This window comes from Myodes glareolus, chromosome 10 (assembly GCF_982192425.1).
Source record: "Myodes glareolus chromosome 10, mMyoGla1.1, whole genome shotgun sequence".
NCBI classification, from domain to species: Eukaryota; Metazoa; Chordata; class Mammalia; order Rodentia; family Cricetidae; genus Myodes; species Myodes glareolus.
The window spans coordinates 12020779-12035537 of NC_142035.1; positions in this window are offsets into that span (position 1 = coordinate 12020779).

A 14759-nucleotide genomic window follows, 5' to 3' on the forward strand; every position below is an offset into this window, starting at 1 on the left:
ACAGAAGGTCTTTCCTTCAGAACGACACGTTTAACTCTCAGTGTGAATCCCACCACTGCAGAAGAAGGGAAAGTGAACAGAGACACGGGGCATTGCTGAAGGAGACGACCTCACCGCCACTGCTGCGGGTACAGCTTCCAGTCACTGGCGTGGCCGTCCTCAGCCTTGCAGCCCTGGTGCCTGATCTGCTGTGCCAAGAGACAGCAGAGGAGCAAGCAGAGCCAGAGCAGGTTCCAGAGCTTCCCGTACACAACAGTGTGACCTCGCGACCCTAAGAACGAGGGCAGAAGACAGAAACAGGAAGAGCCTGTTTAAGGGGCTGACGAGATGGCTCTGAAGGTAAAGGTGCTTGCTGCCAACCCTCACAGTCTGAGTTCGGTTCCCAGGACTCACGCGGTGGGAGGAAAGAATAACTTCTGAGTATGCTCTCTCTCTCTCCTCTTGTCTCGGACCCCTGAGCTAGGATCACAGACACATACCATCATGCCCATTACATTCGTGTGTGTGTGTGTGTGTGTGTGTGTACATGTCTCTCTCTCTCTCCCTTTTCTCTCTATCACACACACACACACATAGTAAAAAAAAAAAAAAAAATGTAGGGACTGGAGAGATGGCTCAGCCGTTAAGAGCACTGACTGCTCTTCTAGAGGTCCTGAGTTCAATTCCCAGCAACCACATAGTGGCTCACAACTATCTATAATGAAATCTGATGCCCTCTTCTGGACTGCAGGCAAAACACTGTATACATAATAAATAAGCTTTAAAAAAAATGTAGTTTTTGAAAACTGTCAAGGAAGAAAGGGCCCTTGAGGTCACATGACTGCTGCCTGGCTCTCTGAGGTCACATGACTACTACCTGGCCAAGCTGAATCCATCCAGTGGCCCCAACTACCAACTGATGTGCTTTGATGACAGGGAAACTTGTCCCAGAGTTCCCAGGAATAGGGATAGTGGTGGTTTGGGCCCTTCCTCGTGGGCTGCGTGAAAACACAAACTGGCCACGGCAAAGTGTGTGGCGTTTTCAGAACAAGCCATGCTTTTTCCATGAACTGATTTGAAAATAGTGATCCCAGCACCCAGGAGATGAGCTAGGTGAATCGCCATGAGAGGATTGCCAGCCTGGGCTACAGTGATTTCCAGGCCAGCCTGGGCTACAGAGTAAGACTCTGCCTCAAAAAAAAAAAAAAAAAAAAAAAAAAAAAAAAGTCCAATGAGCTAGTTAAAATAAAATGTTTATTCTAGGGCCATTTTGCTATATGGCATTAGATCCACATTGCAGAGGTGCTATGTGGCATTAGATCCATATTGCAGAGGTGCTATGTGGCACCTCTGCAAACACAGGGCCTGTGCACATAGCCACCTCTGCTCCACCAAGGCCACTTTCTCTGCACTTGCTGAGTCTAATAGAAGGGAGAAAAAAAGAACACAAGCCTGGAACCTGGTTGGGATCAGACAGGCGTTACAAACAGCTAGCCCTTGTCCCTCACTCCCCACAGGCCTGGGAGTCAAGCCCCTGACTCACCCATCACCCTCACGCAGTATTATGAGGACTCTTGTGCTCCAGGAGCTGAATGACCCTTACTGTTAGATGAAGAAACCAGGGCTCCATTGTCCCTTGCTCAGTTAGAGAGCATCTAGGCTGGTGGCCTGAGTCATGGAAATTGGGGCTGGAAGAGTAAGGTCAGTTGGTTCTTGACGATACTGGCGAGAGCAACCAGGGACGTAACCAGGGAAGAAAGGGAGAGCGAGAAAATGGAGGCGAGCTGAGGCCTCCGGGTCTGCTTCCCAGCCCCAGGCTGCACTCAGGTGTCTGCCAAGACTGCCTGGAATCTGGGGAGGCCACACCCCGGAGAGAAGCCTGTGGCATCTTTGAATTGTGGTGCCAAGTGCCCGGGCCTGGCTGCTCTCCGGTGATCCAATTACTAAATGCAGCAGCATTCCTGAAAAAATGTCTTTCCTATTATGTAACGCGGCCGTGACAAACGCCTAGCAGATGGTGCCGTGACAGGCTTCCCGCAAGTCTATCTTTCCAAATTAATGTATGGGCATTTAAATGAGCCCAGGAATTCAGAAGGGATGGGCCACTTGAGGGGCTGGCCAGGCTTCCACCTCAACGTTTGGGGATGTCCGTGGCCTTCGTTGGGTTGAGTTCACTGTAAGCATCGGTCAAGACCCACCTGGTTTGGACCCCCTGGGGAGACACCGTGGGCCTCCCCAAAGCTGGAAAAGGAGGCACCTCCACTATTCTTTATGTCAACATTTCCCCCCCAAACTTATACATTGTCTTCGAGAACGTGGCCATCTCTCCCTGCCTCCCAGAGGGAAGCAGTTTAGTCACAAACTGTGTCAGCTGCTGGCAGCCAGCTCGTCCACCCTCCCTCCCAGCCTTCCGTGCTCAGGGATGAGATCATGCCATTTGGAGGCGATTATAGCTAAAGAATGCTAGGGATGTGCGAAGCCCTCCTCAGAAACCTCCTTCCTCATCACAGGCTGTTCCCTGTGGGCTGGGCAGGGACTGGAGGCCAGGTGTAGGCCCCAGGCTCATCCCCAGAGTCCCCTGAAAGCCACACAGTCCCAGCCCCCAGCTCAGATCTGCCGCCCTGGGATGCTGGGATGCTGGATTTTCATGGTAATCTGACCTTCCGAGTTCCGAGCTCGGAGCTCTGAACTGTCTCTCTGTTGGATGGGGGAAACTGAGGCTCAGGGAAAGGAAGCACTCTTCTCTGGATCATATGCACACATGTGATGAACAGGTTGGGTGGCAGCCCTCCCGCTGTTCATAAAGACGCCATTGCCTGGAACCTGTCTGTCCATTCATCTTGGCCTCCGCCTCTGTTTTCAGGACCCTGAGCTCCTACAGGCGAACAAGCGTTCCTCACCCTCAAGTCATTGTGGTTCAAGTAAAACTGTCCCCTCCTGCGTGTCAAGGGCACACGCCTGACTCAGTTCTAACCAATCAGAGCAGCACATTCCTCCCCCGACCCCGCTGGTTCAGGAAGCTGAAGCAATAACGCTGGGGCCTTCACTTTTGCCGTCATCCTGTGCTTTCCACTGGAAGGATGGAGACCTAGGGCTGCTGGTAGCCCCCTCTGCCACCATCAGGATGTGGCTACCATCACTGCTGGCCCCTGGTGGTGCATCATCCTGTCCCTCCAGCCCCAGCCCCTGACCCAGACTGGCACATAGGTGCAGAGGAGATACCCATCTGGTGACTCACTGCCAGAGTGGGAACAGCCGTGAGTCCTGACTCAGGCAGGATCAAGTAGCAGCAACTCGAAGCACTTCCTGACCGCACGGACAGCTGGATGTGCCCCTCGCTATCATCTCAGGCCACCTGACAGAACCTTGACTCCCCGCCCCCACCCCACCCCCACCAGAGGCCCTGAACTGAGGCTGTGATGTGAGAGAGATCAACAAGAGGTCCAGGGCAGAGTATGCAGTAGGTGGCCCCCAGAGTGAACCCCACAAACATCTTACTAAGCCAGAGAAGCCAGTTAGAAAGATCAAATGTCATGGTTCCATTTATTTGTTTGGTTTCTTTGTTTCTTGAAACAGGGTTTCTCTGTGTAGCTCAGGCTGTCCTGGAACTCACTCTGTAGACCATGCTGGCCTTGAACTCACAGAGATTTGCCTGCCTCTGCCTCCCAAGTGCTGGGATTAAAGGTGTGCGCCACCACCACGCAGCATATGGTTCCATTTATACAAAATGGCTGGAATTGGCAGATTTGTCATTTAAGAATGACAGGGTCAGAGATCTGAGGGACAATGATTCCAACAGGGACAGGGGTTCTTTTGGACAGGAGCAAAGCTGTTTCACAACTCTGTTCTTGTGATTTGAATAAGAACATCCCCCCCACACACAAAGAGCCAGGCTTTAATCCCAGCACTTGGAGGCAGAAGCAAGTAGATCTCTATGACTTTGAGGCCAGCCTGATCTACAGAGCAAGTTCCAGGACAGCCAGAGCTACATGAAGAAACCGTCTTGAGAAAAAAAAAAAAGCCCCCCAAAGACTCATATGTTTGATTGTTTGGTTCCCAGTTGTGAAAATGTTTAGGAAGGATTAGGAGGTGTGACCTTGTTGGGGAAGGTGTGTGACTAGGGTCAGCTTTGAGATTTCAAAAGCCCATGCTGGGCCCTGTCTCTGTCTCTCTCTCTTTCTCTCCTCTCTCCTCTCTGCTGCCTGCAGATAATATGTAAACTCTCAGTTATTGCTCTGGTGCTGCCCTGCTCCCTGCCATGATGGTTGTGGACTCGCCCTCTGAAACTGTAAGCCAGCCCCCATTAAATGTTTTCTTTTATGAATTGCCTTGGGCATGGTGTCTCTTCACAGCAACAGTGATTAAGGTTACAGCGTTGGTTGGTATGCAGGGAGGACTAGGTGATGCTAGTTCCTGGGTGAGCAGTGTGGTACGTGCCTGCCTGCGTGAGATCTTGTAAGACTTTAAGACAATTCTGAAGCCATTTCTGACAATTCCAAACCCTCTCAGCCTCCGTGCCTTAGTGCTTCCCCTCCTCCCCTGGGAACCAAGGACCTAACAGCTACACATGCACGTACTCAGTTCCTGAACAATTACCCATACACGTATGTTTTGACTCAGTCCCCTGGGAAATGGGGTCAAAATGACCTCTTACCTCATCTGATCTGACAATAGCTCTCCAGCCAATTATTGATATTAGCCCTTTTCAAATAAGCCAATCATAATGGTCAAGGAACAACCCCTCTTGCTTCTATGGGGCCTTCTCCTTAAAAGTAGACTGTACCAGCTAGTTGGAGTCTCTCGGCTTCCCGAATGCTGGGGGACCCTGTCATGACAGAATTAATAAAATCCTCATGCTTTTGCATTGGCTGTGGTATATGAGGTGGTCTCTGGGGGTGACTCCTCGGTTTGGACACTAGAGTCCAACAATCTCAGTGAGGCTGACACCACGCTGACCCCAAGAACAGCGAGCTCTCTTGCTGCCTGGCCTCTCATGGCCTTGCAGTCCTCTGGAGCCAAAGCCTCCCCAGCGTCTGGTGGGTCCTGGTCAACTAATATTCACTTTCTGCTGGACCAAGAGGAGGCTTCATACTCAGCATCTTGAGAAGCCAAAATGTCTGGTTGTACTTGGTTTTGAGGCAGGGGCTTAGGTAGCCCAAACTGACCTCACACTTGCTGAGGACAACCTTTGTGATAATCTCAATTGTCAGCTTGGTGACACCTACAGTCACGTGGGAGGTGGGCCTCTGGGCATGCCTGTAAAAAGCTATCTTGATGCTGGGCAGTGGTGGCGCACACCTTTAATCCTAGCACTTGGGAGGCAGAGGCAAGCAGATCTCTGAGTACAAGGCCAGCCTGGTCTATGAGAGTTAGTTCCGGGACAGGCACCAAAGCTACAGAGAAACCCTGTCTCAAAAAACCAAAAAAAAAAAAAAAATTCAGACAATGTCTTGGGTTTTTTGGTGTTTTGTTTTTTGGGGATTTTGGGGGGTTTTGTTTTGGTTTTTTATATTTATTTATTTATTATGTATGCAATATTCTGTCTGTGTGTATGCCTGCAGGCCAGAAGAGGGCACCAGACCCCATTATAGATGATTGTGAGCCACCATGTGGTTGCTGGGAATTGAACTCAGGACCTTTGGAAGAGCAGGCAATGCTCTTAACCTCTGAGCCATCTCTCCAGCCCTTGTTTTTGGGTTTGTTTGTTTGTTTTTGTTTTTGTTTTTGAGACAGAGTTTCTCTGTAGCTTTGGAGCCTGTCCTGGAACTAGCTTTGTAGACCAGCCTGGCCTCGAACCCACAAAGATCCAGCTGCCTCTGCCTCCCGAGTGCTAGGATTAAAGGCTTGCGCCACCTCCACCCGTCAAGGACAATGTCTTACCCTTGTACGAACCAGGGACAAGGTCCTAGAAAAATGGTTCTAGGCCAATGTGGCTGTCAACTTCTGTTCCCTGCCGACTCTGCACAAAAAACTGGGAAACTTTTTCCCAAAGTTGACAATCACAGCTAACATTTCTAAAAGTCCATACTATACTTATATAGGCATATCACAGGCATATAAATTTCCATTTATATAAAAAATGTGTGTGTATGTTAGCATCTGCATGCTTGTGCCTGTTCTCATGTACATGTTGATGCACAGGTATGCACACCTAGAGGTCAGAAGACAACTTTCAGGAGTCAGTTGGGTGATGGTGCATGTCTTTAGTCCCAGCATTCAAGAACTCAGGAAACAGAGGCAGGAGGAACTCTGTGAGTTCGAGACCAGCCTGGTCTACAGAGCAAATTTCAGGACAGTCTCCAAAGCAACCGAGAAATCCTGTCTCAAAAAAACAAAAACAAAACAAAAAGCCAATAATCCTGGTATGTTAGGCAGACCATAGCAACAGCCTTTCTAGGTTCTGCAGTCATCTGGACAAAGTATACAGTTCATCCTGCAATGTAAATTTCCTTTTAAAATAAATTTATTTGGGGCTGATGGTGATTCAGCAAGTAAAGGACTTGCAGCTCATGACTGATTATCTGGGTTTGATCCCCAGAAGACAGAGGAGAAGAAGCAAACGGACTCCTGGAACTTGTCTTCTGATCACCAGGTGTGTACACCTGTGCATGCAACATGTACATGAGAACAGGCAGAAGCATGCACATGTAGATGCTAGCTAACACACATGTACATACACACACACACCCCACAGAGATTCTCCTGGCCAACTTCATGTTAGCAAAAGGAACAGTATGCCCAAGGACACGTTCTGCTTTATCTCAGTTATATCAAATGTTTAGGAGTTGGTGAAGGAGACTGAGCCGTGGACCAGGGAATGCAGACTGGCCTTCTCTGTGCAGAGGTGGGAGATAGCAAGACCACTAAGGGCTGGCCGGGCTCTCATCTGGACGGGGGCTAACTGCTCAGGTGTGTCTCCTTCCCAAACACTTGTTCATTTATGTTTTAGCTAACATCCTGTAAACATCACCCACGTCTTCAAAGCTAAGATGGGCATGGAATCCCAGCCCTGGGAAGATGGAGTCAGAAGGATCAAGAATCTGACTAGCCTGGGCTACATAGTAAAACTGTGTCTTAAAAAATAAATGCTGGCCAGGCAGTGGGGGCGCATGCCTTTAAATCCAGCACTTGGGAGGCAGAGGCAGGTGGATCTCTGTGATTTCAAGGCCAGCCTGGTCTACAAGAGTTAGTTCCAGGACAGGCTCCAAAGCTACAAAAAAAAAAAAAATGCCTGTCAGGGCATGGTGGTGGCACAAGCCTTTAATCCCAGCACTTGGGAAGCTGAGATCTGCATAGCCTGGACTATCTACTGAGTTCTAGGATGGCCAAGGCTACATGGTCAGGCCTTGTTTCAAAAAGGGGGAGGGGTGGACTGGAGAGATTGCTCAGTGGTTAAGAGCACTTGCTGCTCTTGCAGATGAACCGGGTTAAATTCCCAGCACCTACACGGCAGTTCACAACAATCTGTAACCCAGCTCCAGGAGATCCAACATCCTCTTCTAATCTCCAAGGGCACCAGGCACACACATGGTACAAAGACATACTTGCAAGTAAAACACCCATACAAATATAATGAAAATAAAACATATTTAAATATGAGCACAGTGGCACACTCCTATGATCCCAGGACTCAGGAGCTGGAGATAGGAGGATCGGGTCAAGAGTTCAAGGTCACACTTGGTAACAGTCAGCTAGAGGCCAGCCTGGATTACACGTGACACAACCTCAAATAATAAAACCAAAATGAGTAGCCCTGGTCTCAAAAGGCCTGAATGGGGAGACCTGTGACATGCTTACCAGGTGCCAGCACACACTATAAGTGGCCTTTTTTGCTTGTCCCAAACTCAACTGCCCCTGCTTGCAGAGCAAGCCCTTGACCAACACAGTCATCCACCAGCCTCCGTTTCTTAGTTTCTGTGTTCAATCCTCAGACTCCATAAGATTTGCTGAACAAATCACCTCATCTAATGGGGTGGGGAAAGCCTGCAAGGCAGGTGTCACCCCAGTCTACAGGAAACCAAGAAGCCAAAGTCACACAGCTGATAAAAATGAGGCAACCTGTAGACTCAAATGGAAAGGGAAGGTTTGAAAGCTGGTTCTCGCCATTGTATTTTGCAAAGGATACTAATTTGTAGAAAAGAAGTACCACGACAGTCGTTAGACGACTCTCCCAGTGCTTACCCAGCATGCATAAGGTAGAGGCAGGAGGATCCTAAGTTCAAAGTCAGGCTTGCCCAGCTAGTGAGTTGAAACTATCCTTGGCTAGGTGAGACCCTGCCTCAAAAATAAAATTTCAAAGCCTTGGGGTAAGTTCCTCATTCCAAGGTATCCGAAGAAAGACCGGATCTGCCCCTCACCTCACTTCTCGCCTTCCCACCCCCAACCCTGCCCCGCCTTCTCTGTCCCAGAGAACAAGGAGATAAGCAGCGCCCCCTGCTGGAAAGAGCCTCTTGCTTGCGGAGACAGCGGTGACCACGAGGGGATGCTGCCCCCTGGTGACCGTACCGATGGGCAGGATGAAGGCACAGATAGGCTTCTTCCAGACGTGGCTCAAAGCTGCCTGGCCCCACCCATTCTGCCCCTCTGTGCCTGCTAGCAGCCCGCGGTGCTGAAGAGTTGTCCTCTTGAGGATTCTGTCTATTAGAGTTGACTGGGAGGAGACTCCTGGTTCTTGCATGAAGCCCCAAAGGCCGACCGCCAAAGGTGCCTGGTTCAGCAGCCACGCCCGCCGCCAGAGCGGGCCAATCAGAGCTCTCTATCTTCCTGGCCTCGGTGATTGGCTCAGGAATGAACCTGCGCTCCGAGCAGGGTCAATAAGGGTTTCCCTGAAAATGATTCTCGGGGACTGGAGAAAAGGATTTGTGTGTGTGTGTGTGTGTGTGTGTGTGTGTGTGTGTCTGTCTGTCTGTCTGTCTGTCTGTCTGTCCCTGAGACGTCCCCATTTTAGCCTTTCTGGCGACTACAGGAACAGCTTTTTAGAATAAGGCCTGAAAAGGATACAGAGAGCCGAGAGGGGCATCTCCCAACAGCCTGCTAGGGGTCTTATATCTAAACGTCTATCACGGCAGTGTATTAGTTACATGTATCTTTGTTGTGACAGAAATAACTTTTGGCTGACAGTTCGAGGGTACAGCCCACCGTGGCCTTCGCTGACCCTTATTATGCAGACAGTTTTACACCCAGCACACACCGCCTCTGAAGTCAGGAAGCGAAGAACTTGTTCAGCTCCCTTTTTCACTCAGTCTGCGACCCCTGCCTGTGGGATGGGTCTTTCCGTTAGGTCAGTTTGATCTAGACAAGTCCTCACAGGCATGCCCGGACGCTTGCGTGCTAGGAGAACCTAGATCCGGTCAACTTGCCAGTATTTAACCATCACAGCCAATAATCCCTTCAGTGGTGTAGTACTCTCACGGTGCCCATGTTCCTTCCTGTAAACACACTAGTGTAACGCAATGGGTCACACATAAAAGACGCAAAAGTAGACGATGGACCAATTTAGCCGGAGAAAGGGATTAGTGGGAGGGGCAAGTGGGGATTCAGGTCGGGAGGGTGAATATGATCTAAATACATTATGGGGTGGGTGAGGTTGTCTACAACAGCTGTTTCTTCCATTGTTAAATTGGATTGTTTATTTTTGTTGTTTGTTTGTTTGTTTTGTTTTTTCGAGGCAGGGTTTCTTTGTAGCTTTGGAGTCTAACCTGGAACTCGCTGTGTAGACCAGGCTAACCTCGAACTCACAGAGATCTGCCTGCCTCTACCTCCCGAGTGCTGGGATAAAAGGCGTGCACCACCACTGCCCGGCAAACTGCATTATGTATTTGAGGTGATGCACTGCAAACATGCCGATAACTCATGGGAGATTGAGGTCTCCTTCCACCACGTGGGTCCTGAGGATTGAATTCAGGTTTGCCGGCTTTGCCAGTGGCAGCTCTTAACCACTGAACTGCCTCACAGGCCCAACAAACACGTTTCACGTGAGTGAGTGTTTATACAGTTTCCGTCCCCAGGCTTCAATCCAACGCTCAGGAAGCCTGCCACGTCAGCAACCTGACCGGGGTCTTTCTGCCAAACAAAACCCCCTTCGGGACTGGAGCCAGTGGTCTCCAGAAGTGAGTTTTCATCTTGAGATCAGGGCAAATGTGCTCCCTCAGAACAAGGGCTTCTCGATAGCTACCTTGTGTCTGAACGCCAGACCAACCTGGATGCTTGCCGAGAAAGGAATAGAGCTGTTGATCTCTGCCCAGCAGGGCCTCCCCTGTCATCTTCCATCTGGGTAATTAACCTGCTGGCAGCTGAGGGTCTGTCTCTATCCATGTCCGCGGGCAGAGGAGTGGACATCTCTGGACGCATGCCTGACTGCTCTGAGACGTGGCTCCTGGGTGACTTCAGGACAAGGAAGGAGGTCCAGGGCTCAGGTAAACAGTCCTCTCCAGTGTGTCGTGGAGCTGAGGACAGATGGAGCTTCTGTTGGTGTGTGGGCCACCTGTGCTCTTCGGTCTCTCCTAACCGTGTCCTGAATCCTAGTTCCCTGATGGCTGAGGGAGGAACCTACTTCAGTCAGTCGGTAACTGCTCTCTCTGTCCTCACTAATAGCACCAAGAACCTTTTAAGGGAATGGCCTCCCACCAGCCCACGGTACCTCAAGGGTAACCTGGTTTGACCCTTATTATGCAGACAGCTTTACACCCAGCCCACCCCACCCCAGGGTGTTAGGAACAGTGTCAAGGTGAGGAATCAGGTTCAGTTGGTACAGGTACTGCCTAGTAGGCAGGAAGTGTCGGGTTCTCCAGCTCCACAGAAGCCAGGTATGGAAACTGGGAAGTAGAAACAGAAGACTCAGAAGGTCAAGGTCATCCTTAGTGCTACCTAGTGAGCTGGGGGTCAGCCTGGGCCGCGGGAGACCTTATCTCAAAAACAAAATAAACAAACAGAAAAGCCTTTTTTTTTTTTTTAACTCAGAGGACAATAAAGTATCCTGACTTTCTGTGTAACCAAGTGAACACAAAGAAAAAAAAATGAGTGTCTGGCACAAGGGACATTTCCTCAACTGTTTGGGTGCACTACGCAACCCAGGATGCAACACCGCTGTTCCCACCATATGTTGGGCTGGCTCCGCCCCTCACAGTGCAGTTCAAGGTGAAGCTTGATGATTCCCTTTCTATGTGCTGCTGACATTCCAGCTCAGCCCTCCTCCTTGGCAGAGCACGAAAGTGGGGTGGGTCAGCGCCCTGGAAGGTAGGCCTGAGAAAAGTTCTCAAGCAAATGAAACATGCTGGATATCTGTTAAAAGTGCCTTGGGCTTGGGACTGGAGAGAAGGTTCAGTAGTTAAGAGCACTGGCTGTTCTTCCTAGAGGACCCCGACTCCATTCCCAGCACCTACATGGTAGCTCATATGCCTGTAACTCCAGTTTGAGTTACACCTGCACACAGACATGCAGGCAGGCAAAACATAAATGCACATGAAATAAAAATAATTATCTTTAAAAAAATGTCTTGGGCCTGGTGTGGTGCATGCATTCAACCCTGGCACTCAGGAGGCAGGTGGATCTCTGTGAGTTTGAGGCCAGCTTGGTCTACATCTACAGAGCTAGTTCTAGGACAGCCTGGGCTACCCTATCTCAAGAAAATGAAAGAAATGAAAGAAAGCATAGAAACAAGGTACTACCCAAATTAAAGAGATTCTCTGGAGATGTGTAAATGCATCAAGTTTTCCTCAGATAGCAGCAGACAGATGTCAAGATTTGAATGAAAGATGCTGGAGAGATGGCTCAGCAGGTAAGAGCACAGTCTGCGGTCTGCTCTTGTAGGGAACCCAGGTTTGGTTCCCAACACCCACATAGCAGTTCACAACTGTCTGTAACTTCAGTTCTAAAAAAAAAAGGACTAGGTAAAAATGCAACAGAACTTTCCTCAGTCTGAAGAGCCCTGAGATGCAGCGAGGTCACCGATAAGCTTTAGCACTGGGTCTCTTTCATGGGCATTAAGTGCTCGTTGCCTTTGGCTCCACTGAAAGCTTTGCTTGTGGGGAAAGGCCTTGAACAAAGGCTCTGATTACCCGAGTGAGACCCAGTGGCGCTGAGCGCTGACCGGACGCTGGGTGACCCAGTGGCGCTGAATGCTGACCGGACACTGGGTGACACCGCAGCACTTTCAGTTTTGATTTTTATTTATTTATTTATTTATTATGTACACAGCATTCCTTCCATGCATGCTTGCATGCCATAAGAGGGCACCAGATCTCATCATAGATGGTTATGAACCACCATGTGGTTGCTGGGAATTGAACTCAGGACCTCTGGAAGAGCAGTCAGTGCTCTTAACCTCTGAGCCATCTCTCCAGCCCTCAGTTTTGATTTTTTTCTTTATTCTTCTCTCATACAATACATCCCAACCACAGCCTCCCCTCCCTCTCCATCTGCCCTCTCCTCTTGGTCCACTGCTCCTCCCTTCCCCTTCAGAAAAGAACAGGCCTCCCAGTGATGGCAACTAAACATTGCATACCAAGATGCAGAAGACGAGGCAAAACCCTCATATCAAAGCTAGACAAGGCAACCCAGTAGGAGGAAAAGGGTCCCAAGAGCAGGCAGAGTCAGAGACCCCCACTACTAGGAGTCCATCAAAACCCCAAACTAAACAACCACAGCATGTATACAGAGGCCCTATGGCAGACCCATGCAGATCTGTGGGTACCACTTCCCTCTCTATGAGCTCCTATGAGCCCAGCTTAGTTGATTCTGTGGGCCCTGTTCTTCGGGTGGCCTCACACCCGTCTCCTATCATCCTCCCCTCTTCTGTAGGGTTTCCCGAACTCTGCCTGATGTTTGGCTGTGGGTCTCTGCATCTATTCCCGCCAGCTGCTGGGGAAGCCTCTCTGATGACAACTGGGCTAGGCACTGATCTATGCGTACAGCAGAGTATCATTAGGACTTTCTTTTTTGTCAGTAGTGTTTGGTTCTACCCTGGGTCTCTAAGATACCCAGTTTTCAGATCCTGGCCATCCATGCACTGCCGGGCATGGGCTTCTTCTTGTGACTTGGGCCTGGTTAGACTATCATTGGTTGACCATTCCCACAAGCCCTGAGCCACCATTACCCTAGCACATATTGCAGGCAGATTATGGATAGTAGGTTTTATAGCTGAGTTGGTGTCCCACACCCACCACTGGAAGCCTAGGCTGTTTACAGAAAATGGCCAGTTTAGGGTCCATACCTCCATTACTAGGAGTCCCCACCACAGCCACCCTCATAGGTTCCAGAAGTTTCCACTGTTTGTAGAAACCTCGTGCATTTTCACTGTTTCTAAGGTCTGTGACAGGGCAATCATGGGAAATGCATTTGGCAACACTCCCTGCTCTGTGGAAAAGCATTAAAAATCAGGATGGAGATGGTGAACAGGCAGAAGCAACCAGCAAGTTGCCTCAGGAGGCAGCTGGCAGAGGCTATTTTGGAGTCTGGGTTTCAAATCTTATGCCTGCCTACCTCTAGGGTATAAACAGTGAATGACTCCGCGGAAGGTAATTCCAGAAAGACACGGGGCCAGTACAAAACTTGGAACTGGAAACAGCAAGGGACCCCGTATCTGCAGGGGCCACATGGGAAATGACCAGAGTCCCACAAGAGAATCAGTCATAGGGGCCATGAAAGTGGCCCAGTGGTTAAGAGCCTGCATGCCTCTGGCAGATCTGAGTCTGTTCCCAGCATCCACATTAGACAGCTTACAGTTCTCCACGTGACTCCAGTTCTAGGGGCTCCAATAGCAACTGTGGGGAGCTGCACTCACGTGAGCATACCTACATATAGACACACAGGCATACTCACAATTTATAAAAAAAAAAAAACAAAAACAAAAAAATGTCAGGCGTGGTTGGTAGTGCACACCTTTAATACCAGCACTCCGGAGGCAGAGGCAGGCAATCTCTTCAGAACAGCCTAGTGTAATCAAAGAAACCCGGTCTTGAAACAAGCTCCCCACGCACCCGCAAAGAAAAACAAAATATTTTAAGACATTATTATAGTGTTCTGGCTACATATATGACTGCACACCAGAAGAGAACACCAGATCGCATCATAGACGGTTGTGAGCCACCACGTTGTTGCTGGGAATTGAACTCATACCTCAGGAAAGGCAGTCAGTGCTCTTAATCTCTGAGCCACCTCTCCAAAGAAAAACCAGGTGTGGTGGCTCCTGCCTTTATTACCAGGGGACAGGTCTAGAGTTCAAGGTCAGCCAAAGCTGAGGTCAGTGGGTGGGTTTCTGTAGAGCCTTGAACTCTCACTCTCTCTGAAGCTCTAGTTGGGAACCCAAGGCACAGGGTGAGTTGTCCTTGCTATCTTCCTGAGAGCACCCAGCAGAGGACGGGTGTGGAGTGAAGGTGTGGGTGTGTCCCACCCCAGACACAGAGAACCATTTGCCTCTTCCCTCATCCATAAAGCTGAGGCAGATCATTAGCAGAAGCCAAGCTGTCACCCCTGGGAAGGGTGTATAAATGTTTTGCAAATGGAGCTCTTTAGAGGGCAAGGCACTCTGAAGAAACCCATCCATTTGGCAGGGACTAATGGAAACACTGCAAACACTTGTGCTAGAGAACTCAGAGGGCTCTAGGCTTCTGTCATGCTTATTCTTAAGGTAATTTAGTTTTGCTTTGTCAGTCATGATTATGCCTGAAATTACTGGCAACAAGTCTTTACGGAAAAATTAAATTTTCTCTGGTCTGTTACTGAAACCGGTCTCTCCCATTATTGCATATTCCAGTTCCAAAAAGTGATATACTCCCAAAGAA